Source organism: Trypanosoma cruzi, genomic scaffold, assembly GCF_000209065.1.
Source record: "Trypanosoma cruzi strain CL Brener 1047053517155 genomic scaffold, whole genome shotgun sequence".
Taxonomy (NCBI): Eukaryota; Euglenozoa; class Kinetoplastea; order Trypanosomatida; family Trypanosomatidae; genus Trypanosoma; species Trypanosoma cruzi.
Window position 1 is genome coordinate 27,564 of NW_001849539.1, and position 10,561 is coordinate 38,124.

The following is a 10,561-nucleotide window of genomic DNA, read 5'->3' on the forward strand; positions in this document are numbered from 1 at the left end:
CACACCCATTCCCGTCCCCTCGCCGCCAACAACTTCCACGACATGATGTCACCTCGCATCGTACACGGACTCGCAGCATCCCTACAGGCATCTCGGTGCACTCGACGTCGTTGGATTCCTCGCTTCCTCGGCGGCTGCATCCAAAAACTGTTTAGTGGCTACATGAACACTTGCCTTTACCTCCGCAGCGGCCACCAACCACTTCAGTAAATTGTCCACGTCATTCTCGTCAAGCTTGTGTACATCTTCCTCCATATCCATTTCATCCCTTACAGCCCTCTCCATCCTCACAGAACAATCCGATGCCTGCATTTCGTCCAATACTCCCGCATCGCAAATATACTTCTTGAGGCCCTCGAAAAACTCCTCCTGCAAGACATTCCGATTGGCGTCCACAGCGCCCCTGCCGTCCAATTCCATCGCAAGAAAATCATTCAGCTCCATTTTATTCACGCGAACCCTTCCCTCAAACACCGCATCTTTAATCATAGTGGAAACGTCAATTCCAAGCTATTTTCTTTCTCGCCTTGCCCTTTCTTCCTCCTCCTGCCTCTCTCCTCTCAGGTACCTGAGAGCAGGCTGTGTTTATTTGTGCCATTGCAGGAGGAGTGACCGTATCCTTTCCTTCAAAGTCCCTCCATTCCCTGAGAGTGACAATAAATTCTTTTTTAGGCTTATTTGAAGCCTCCAACAGCATGTAAAACTCCTCACGCTCTTTTTCCAGCTCTTGGTATTATGGCGGCGATGCCTTTATTGTCCTCAATAACATTCCTTCTTGGATGAACTCATTGGGGCTAATTAAAAAGTCCTTCATGTAGACGTTCTCATTGAATTCCTCAACGCCCCTGCCGTCAAAATAATTCCAAAGAAAATCATTCAGCCACATTTTGGTGATGCGTTCCTTTCCCTTCAGCAGCACCCTTTCCAGCCGACTGTAAGGGGTCCACTGCGGTCGCCGCGTGTCCGCCACTCCTCTGCAAGTTGCAGCATCGGAACCATCGCTGGAGCCGCTGCAAGGCGCCCTCACAACACCCGTGCGATGAAGCATCCCACTCGCACCGCCCAACTGCGGCCAGCAGGCACCGATGGCTCCAAAGGACAGCCGCGGCTGTTTCCTCCCGCAGCCCCAATGGCGTTGGGCGGGGTGGTCGCACGGCGAGGTGGTCGGTACGCCATGCAGCCGCACTGCAACACCTGCCGGCGAAACAGTCAAGGCCCACCGCCTCCGCAGCAGCACGGCGTGCAATCGACCACAACGCCGCCACATTATCGTCCTTTTAATTTATTTAAATTTATTCACGTTGTCTGTCTGTTTGCCCCATCCCTAGCACTAACACTAATTCCATACCTTTACAGAGGGAGAAGTAAAAAGAAAAAAGAAAACACAATCCCACCGTCCCGCAGCGGGCCAACACTCTCCTCCACCCACCGCCATTGCCGCACAGGACACCGCAGTCACATCGGAGAGTCAACGCCACAGTGCGCACCACACCATCGTGCACGGAATGATGGGCGGGACGCGGCCAGGCACCGCCCCGCTCCATTTTCCCACCTCTCAAGTATTGCCTGCCCGCACAAAGTAGCAAACTGAATCAGAGCGCACACAAACCCAACAATCCCCCTCACTCGCTAAACCAAATTATTCGCATGGAGTGGCATTTAAGCACAAACCAGCAGTAGCAGGCTGCATGGAATTTCCCTGCCAGCCCTGCAAAGAGACACAATAACTCTGCGGAGCAAAAGTGAGAGCCCCTCGGTGTTGCCCGCAGTTCACATGAAAGGACAAACCCCACGCACGCATAGTTCCGGATTCCTCGCTGTTTGAGTGCACACCAACAGAACAAGTGAAAAAAAATACGTGCGCGCAAGATGACATTTAAGGACGTAAAAGCGACAGCCTGTTTTGTTCGATAGCGTTGGCGAGCAATCCCACACAATCCAATCAAAGTGACACGCCGGACAGAATGGCGTCAGCTAATAATAAATAAAAATAATTGCGCCAATGCAAAAAGCAGCAGGAATTTTGTTTTGCTCCCGAATTCGGGGGGGCGACGGTGGCATGAGAGTGTGTATGCGTGCAAGGCCCTTCGTGGGACGGCGATCCCCAATCCCGCCGTGCCCTGACACAAAAGGGCAACAGAAAAAAAGAGGAGCACACTCTCCAGAAAGGAGTGACGGTTGGGCAGTCAACCACCGTTCCGTCTCACGTGACGTCCACATATGTGCACTCCACCTCAAATATGTAGCTCCCTGGACGCCGCATGCATGAAGTGTGGTTTCGTCACTCGCAACGTGTTTTTCCTCCTGCAAACAACCAAAAAAATAATAATAATAATGGCCATGGCGCGGCTCCACTCAGGGGAAGCAATCGGGGCAGACACGAGTGGGGCCAGGGATCATACCAAAAATATATTTAAAAAAGGGGCAATAACTCCTCCAAGCCACAGAATCGTGCAGTGTTCATCCCTCTTCCTCTAAATTGAAGACCTCCTCAACAGAACAAATGCAACAGACACATGTGCAGCACAATATCTTTTGCTATCCCGCGTTAAATCTTACTTCCCATGCGTGCCACGGCGGCGGTGCCGGCGTTACACCTGGGATGACTCCAAAATATCGGGCGCCATGCTGTGGAGAGTGGATGCCTGAAGAACGTGACCGCGTCAGCGTATAACACAAAATGACATCAACAAAAAAAAGACTATCCGCGGCCCAAACTACCCGTGTGTGGCCGTCCTAAGGCAAACACTGAGACACGTGTGGAGCAACTTCAAAAAAAAAGTGAAAAAGTGGAGGAAGCCACCAGAGTAATACAAAAGAACACACCAGTATGTACTTACAAAAAGAAATACATCATTCCGCATAATTCTTCGTTCCTTCTCTTGTTGTTCTTTCTACACAACATCAGAAGTATAAAAGGTGGCAGGCATGCCCTCACACACAGTCATCGTGGGACAGGAGAGAGAGTCACTGCAGTCACGCACAGAAAAATAGAAACGAACCAACAATCAATGACGCTGTCGGGGCGGAGTACGATGGGTGGCCGCGCAGCCGCACAGCCGTGGCACCCCACGCCCTCCCCTCATTTCAGCCAGCAACGCACACTCACAACCTCCAGGAGGTGACGCGTCACAGAAGGGTTTCATCGATTGTTTTCCCTAACGCTTTCCTGAATGCATCCTATGGCCCGCACACCAGCACCATCGTCGAGCACGTCCTCACTACAGAGTACAGATATGAAAGAGAGAGAGCACCAGTCTCCATATTCGGTGCTGCAGCGGCGGCCGCAAAACACATACGCACACACACACACGTTACGCATCCGCCCCGGGCTGGCGTGATAGTTCGATAATCCGCTGTCGTCAATAATCGATAAAATACAATAAAATAAAAGCAACAAACCAATCACCCAATCAATCAATGAATAATGGAAAGAGAAAAGATCCCTGCCAGACGCATCCACGTTATGCCGCATCTGCGAGGGCTTCGTGTCTTCCCGCCGCGTAACGGTACTGTTGGGGTCGAAGCCTTTCCACCTCAAAAATGAGAAACTGCGATAAATCTTTCGTCCAGCAAACCATCCTCACCTGTCCAGAGGGGCATAATTAATGCTGCAGCTCGCACTCGATGCACGGTCAAGCAGACTCAGGGCGTCTGAGCGGGTGTCACCGGCCATAGGCCGCGGCGGTGCGGGTGGTCGGTACGACGACGCAGCGGTGGTGCCTGAGGCACACGACAATGACGTCATGTCGTGAGGCTTCTGCGTGTCCTCGTCGCTCTCCTCGTCATCGCGCAGCAGCGCCTCCAGCCCTCCACGCCGCGGCTCGCGCAGCTCCTGCCAGTGGCGGTCCTCCAAGTACCACACAACGACGCTATACATAGTGACCGCAAGCAGCACAATGGTCAGCAGCAGCACGATAGCCACGTACGCCCTCGCACCGCCGTCGCTCGGCGCAAGGTGGTTGGCCGCGCTGACCACGCACAGCGCCGAAAGGAGCACAAAGCTCGCAGTGTGCATCACCGTCAGAAAGGCCGAGCGCATCATGTTCGTGAAGGCAACCACGCCCGCGCCCGCAAGCAGCACAGCCGCCATGCAGAAGTACTGGACGTGGCAGCCTCCCACGGACGGTTGCACAGCCGCAATCAGACCCACCACACACAGCACTGACAGCTGGAACACGCACCAGTACACGTGGCTGCCCCTCATGTTCGTCAGCATGCCGCCGTACATCCGCTGCTGCGCCGCGGGGTACCAATACCCGACGGGGTACAGCAGGCGCTCATGAAGCGGCTTCCTCGAAAACTGCCAGTACTTCGTGAAGCTCGCACCCACGTGGCGGGCAATAAAGTAGCACACACCAGCAGGGAACGCCACACCGTACAGCACGCCAACGACACCAATCACGCAGTGCTGCACGCGGGCGTCGGGCATCGCCAGTGCAAGCACAGAGCCGAAGAAGATGCCGAGATGCATCGCGTGCGCCACGACGTACGTCAGGCTCGGGAAGCGCATCGCAGCCCACGCACTCGTCGCATCCACGCCGCGCCACCGCTGGAAGGCGGCCGTCACACCGCAGTGCACGCACCCGAACACAGCGGCGAGCAGCGCGTTGCCCAACACCATCCACAGCGGGTCAAGGGCAGCGAACACCGACAGGAAGTACTGCAGCGCAACGGTGCTCGCACGCTCCTGTGCCAAGGCGCATGACATCCTCGCAAACACGCCAAGTGCCTGCATCTCCACGATAGAGCCCAGCCCGCCGGTCACCACCATGGCAACAGCCGCCGCACCCGCAACGACGCCGGTGATCGCCGAGAGGGCGCTGGCAACGGCGGGCAGCGTGTTCGACCTGATCGTGAAGGACCCAAGCAGCACACCCTTGCAGCCGCCGGACACCGCCACAGCGTCGCAGCGAATGACTATCGTCTCGTCGGCAACAATGAAGTAACCGCGGTGCACAGGCAAAGCCAGCTCCAGGACGGTGGACGGATTCGTCGCGTTGCGCACCCACGTCGCGTTGCGCAGCATCGCTCCCCACGGACCGCCGAGGCCGCTCGGCTGCGCCGTCGACACCGGAACGAAGCTCAGGTGCGTGCCGAGCTGCGGGTCGCTTGCCCACCGAAACGGCGGCGGCAGCGCCACCATCAGCCATGTCGGGACGCCGCTCCCACCGCCGCGGATGTCGCTCTGCGTCAGGCTCCCACCAGCCGCCGTCGTCGTCACAGCAAGCGTCGGGCACGCCACGTCGCTCCACCACAGCGTGCCTCTCGCCGACGCCGTCGGGGTCCGCGTGGGCGGCAGCGCCACCGTCTCCGTCATCTGCAGGGACTCCGTCGACCCGTAATGCGTCCTACTCAGGCTCGGCGTCCACGTTGGCGTCAGGCTGCGCGTCTCCGTCAGCGTCGCCGTGTGGCTCAGCAGCGGCAGGACAGGCGTGCGGTTGCACCCGTCCACGTGCGGCAGGTACACCGGCAGGCAGTCGCGCCCGTACCCGCCCTCAGCACAGCGGCAGTCGCACGACCCCGACATCGCCCTCGTCGCAGCAGCAAAGCAGCTCACTTCGGCGTCGCACACGCCACACGCCACGGGGCGGAATTTCCCGATGATGCCGGCAGACCTGTAGTCGAACGGTCGCAGCGCCTGCCCGTTGAGCATCAGGCACCCCACGACGAACTTTCCGCCGGCGCCCCCAAGCACAACGGTGCCGTCCATCACGAAGGACCCACTGCCGGCGTTCCCGTGGAGCGTCAGCGTGCTCTGCACAAATTCCGCACTGCGCGGGTACGACGGCACCGACAGGAGCCTGCCGCTGATGCTGTTGCCGCGCACCGACAGCCACGACCCGGATGCAAACGACGCCGACCCCCGCAGCTCCAGCAGCGCGCCATCGGTCAGCGCACCGGCGTTGTCGTTCACTACGACGGCGGACGCGTTGGCCTCCACCCCGCTGTCGAACACCAATCCATGCGCGGCGTACACCTGGCTCCCCGACACGCGCAGCACAGCGCCCCCAGACGCCACCACACGCGCACTCGCGTACAACGCAAAGTCGCCACCAAACACAGCCGCATCCAACGCGACACCGCCACCGACAAGCTCCAGCACAGCGCCGTCCACCACCACCGTCCACCCACCAGTCATCACGGTCACGAGGGCCACGCCGTACACAACCAGCACGGACCGCACGAGCCGCAGGCCCGACAGCACCAGCACCGGTGCGTACGGCGAGGACCGCGAGCCGGGAAGATACACAAGCGGCGTCGACCTCGCGGCAACCAGCAGGGAGTCCGTCACCGTCAGCACGGACCCCGCAGGGAACGTGCCGGTCAGCACAAGCGCACCGTTCAGCGCCTCCACATCGCAAATCGACAGCTCCACCGGCCCGCCCTCGTCGCTTCCCGCCGACACCGCACCGCGCAACGCTCCACCGCCCATCACGTACAGCACGGCACCGTTCAGCAGCGACACGTTCTGCACAACGATCCGCACGCCGTCCCGCGCCATCCACGGCACGTAGAGCACAGGACTCACGCCGTCCAGCACAACGTGGCGCAGCGTCACCTCGCTCGCGCCGGCAGGCACAACGAACACCGACCGCACCGTCACGCCCCCGCGGACGAACACACTCAGCACAGTGCCCATGGCAGGCGGCAGCGCGGGAGCACCCACAGGCACGCACGCCTCGCCGTACCCGCCGCTGCCGCACGCGCACACGCACACACCGTTCCTCATGCTGGCCGACGCCGTCCCGGGCGCGTAGCAGTACGTGTCCCTGTCGCAGTCGTCGCACCCAACAACGTCGATGCTCCCAGCGTCGCCAAAACCAGCCGCTGCGTACTCCTCCGCCGTCGACAGGACACGCCCACTAGCGTCGTTGCACGCCACCCTCAAATGCGCCCCAGCCGCAAGCGACAGGCTCAGCGATAGCATCCGCGGCAGCAGCGCTCGGTTGCGCACAAAGCTCAGCGTGCTCCCAGCAGCGGTCACGGCGCCAGTGGCGTAGAGCATCTCCCTCGAGACGCCGTCGTGCACGTTGCCCTTCGCCAGCAGCATCGACCCGCCGGCAAGGCTCACCGTCGAATAAAACGCCACCGCGTAGTCCCCCGTCGATACAAAGTCGCTCCGCACAAGCGCCACTGCGGAGGCCGACACGCTCACAGCCCCACGCACAGGCACCGCGTGCTTGCACAGCAGGAAGTCGCTGTCAAAAAACGCCACCACGGAGCCGCCACTGGCCGCAACACCGCCCTCCACCGACACGCACAGCCCCAGCGCCGTCTGCACCGACAGCCCGTCCACGTACAGCGCACCGCGCGACGACAGCGCCACGCCGCCAACAAACAACACGCCAACAGCGTCGCGGAACACAGCCGCCACCTGCGTGCGCGCGATGGTCAGCACACTCCCCATCAGATTCACGCTGTGCACCACGAGGCACGCGGAGGCGTCGCCAAGGTCGTAGGCGCCGCGGTACGCAACACGCGCCTCTGCGATCAGCACCGAGTCCACCACAGTGACGCGCGAGCCCGGCGGAAATCGGTTCGCCACCACCACGCCGCCGCCGGAGTGCGACTCAAGCCCGCTGATCAACACATCGGCGCGCTCTCCAGCAGGCGAGTCGGACAGCCACCCCAAAACGTAAAGGCTCGTACCGCCCACAAACGTGCAGTTCGCCAGCGTCACGTTGCGCACGCTCCCTGACATCAACGCCACGTCCACCACGACGTCCGCCGCAAAGGTCACACCAACGTAGCACACCACCGACGTCTCGAAACTGACGTTCACCTCCAGACCCACACGCACGTCCCGCACGCAAAGGTCGGCGCCGTCGGTGCTCGGTGGCTCGGGAACAGCAACGGGCAGGCACGCATCGCCGTGGCCTCCCTCCGCGCACCTGCAGGCGCAGCCATCACTCGAGGTCGTCGTCGTGTACGCAGGGAAGCACGACGTCGCAAGAGTGCATGGGTCGCTGCAGGTCAGAATGGTGGCATTGTACACGGACGGGATGCTGTAATTCGCCCCCTCAACGCCGTTCACAGTGTTGCACGCGGCCACAATCGCTCCGTTTTTAAGATCGGTTGGCCCTGAGAATATCCACAGCGCTTTGGTCACTCCATTGTTGGACATGAATTGGTTGCCGGACACCGACAACGTGGAGTCGCGGAGATTCACCGTGGGGTTAAAAAAAGCAAAGACATTCGATGGGGGCACGCGGCAGAGGTTGTCGCTCAACTGCAGCCAAGAGTTGTAGTAAATGTAGGAGGAAAAAGTTGAATAAAACACAGCCAAGCTTCCCTGCATGTCGTTGCCCTGAAACACAACCGCGGACTGGGACTCCACACGTGAGGCCCCAAAAAATAAAATGAAGTACCTCACCGGCCTCGTCACAACGTTGCCTCGGATCACCACGGCAGAGTTGTTCAGTACACTCAGCGACAAAAAATGTCTAGACCCTCCAAGATTTATCAGCGTACTGTTACCGCCTTCCATATTAAACGTGTTGGCCATCACCGCAAACACGGAGTGCCACGACACCCTCAGCGAAGACTCAACGACGTGAATGGCGCTTGACAATGCCGTCACGCTCTGAAACACATTGCCACTGAGCACCACCGCGGAGTCATTGCTGATCGCCAGTCCATTCATCGCAATACACAACGTCCTCCCAACGTCCAATCCCGGCCAATGAATCAGCCTCGTGACCGCAAAGCGGTTCCCGCTGATCGTGATGTTCGTGCGCGGTGGAAACACACCCACCGGGCTTAGCAGTGCGTCAATAAACGTGTTGCCGGTGACGACAATGTTCAACGACCCCACAGCGGCGTACGCGTTGCCCAACAGCAACAGCACGGCGCCGTCCCTCCACGTGCATCCATCAAACATGACATTCGCCACGTCGCCCGTCATCGCCCCAATCAGCACCGTCAGGCTCATGCCGCCCCCGCTGAACGTCACGTTGCGGTAGCACAGCCACGACAGCCCGCCGCCCACAGCCTGCGCAACCTCGGGGTGCACCATGTCGCTGATGCACTCACCAACCGGCGGTGGCAGCGGCGTGGACGGCACTGGCGACGGCGGTGTCGGTGGCGGCGGGCCAACAGGCACAGGCGCCGGGACGCACACATCGCCGTGCCCTCCAGCAGCGCACTGGCACTTGCAATCAATGACAGCCGTCGTCAGCGGAGCAAAGCAGTTACCATCCTTCGTGCACTCCCCGCACGCAGTAACCGTCGTCAAGTTATTGATGCCATGGAGCTCCAATTCAGCCGCCGTCGTCACCTTCCGTCCCGCGACCGTCAGGCACCCAGCAACAAACCGGTAGCCGGCGTCAGACTGCGATAGCAGAGGCCTCGACAACCCCGTCCAGCCCATCTTGCAGCCCGTCAGCGTCACCACACTGCTGCTGTCAATGCTCATAGCAAATAATGGGGAGTAACGGAACATCGCACCCACTCCCACGTTGTTGTCGCGCCAATCAAGCCAGCTTGACCGCTGGACGGTCCACAAGTTAGATGCATAAATGGCGTTGGAAACAGGACCGCTGTTCCCCACAACGCGCAACACGCCGTGATCTGACACGCTGAATTTTTGCTTCTGATACAAGAAGCTTGTCCCGGAGTCCATTGTGTTGTTGAGCAGCGCAAAAACAGAGTGATCACTGACACCGAGAATGTGCACGCAGAGCAGGTGTGTGTACCCACCGAAGCTGCAATACCGCGCGTACAGCGAGCTGCCACCCTCCAGCGTCAGCGTCCCGGTCGAGTACAAACCAAACAAGCCGTGCCTCGATGCATTCGCCTTGACGTTGCTGACCAACAGCGAGGACTCGCTCAACACGACGTTCTGCAGCATCACAACGCTCCACATGTTGTTCACAGATCCCGGCAACTGGACCTCAGAGAACTGCACCGCGTCTACGTCCGTGACGGCAATGTCGCAGTGCTGCGGGAGGGCAAATGCAAACAAAACAACGGAGGACCGCATTACAGTCTGGCTCACGCGGATCAGGACGCCGGATGACTCGGTCGCCTCAGCACCCCCAACAAACTGCAGCACAGCCCCGTAAAGGAACGTGCACCCAGTAATCGTGATGTTGATGGGAAGATGCAGCGGCATCCGATTGAGGGAGAACGTCAGCATAGCACCCACGCCGCTGAATGTCACACCCACGTAGCAGTGGTGCGTCTTCCACATTTTCAGCGTGAGGTTCTTCAGCGTCTGATTCACCACGCAGCTCGTGTCGCCGTCGACGGCTCTCTCCGGCAGGGGCGGCACAACCGCGTCGGGCACCTCGAAGGGAAGACACGACGCGCCATGCCATCCGTCCTTGCAGCTGCACGAGCACAAGCCGCGGTCCACCGACTCCGTCCCGGGCATGTAGCACGCCGCGTCTTCGTTGCATGTGCCGCACCTGAACACAACTACGTCCTCCGGAAGCACATCTTCGTACGAAACCTCCTCATCGCCCTGCAGGTTGCACCCAACCACAAAACCGCGCGGTTGACGCCACAGTCGTACTTAGTGGAATAATTTTCGCAAAGGCTTTACTCGAGTCCGCCC

The 10,561-nt window shown here is 59.5% G+C and overlaps 2 pseudogenes, besides 4 other annotated features; both read right to left on the reverse strand.

Moving 5' to 3' along the window:
• Tc00.1047053509121.10 lies at positions 1-1,267 on the reverse strand (annotated as a pseudogene; the record flags this gene model as incomplete).
• Positions 1-10,561: a sequence feature (areas not merged during assembly with more than two copies in the genome that could not be assigned to a particular haplotype).
• Positions 1,276-1,297: a sequence feature (AT_rich).
• Positions 1,976-1,996: a sequence feature (AT_rich).
• Tc00.1047053509121.20 lies at positions 3,584-10,561 on the reverse strand (annotated as a pseudogene).
• Positions 9,041-9,094: a microsatellite.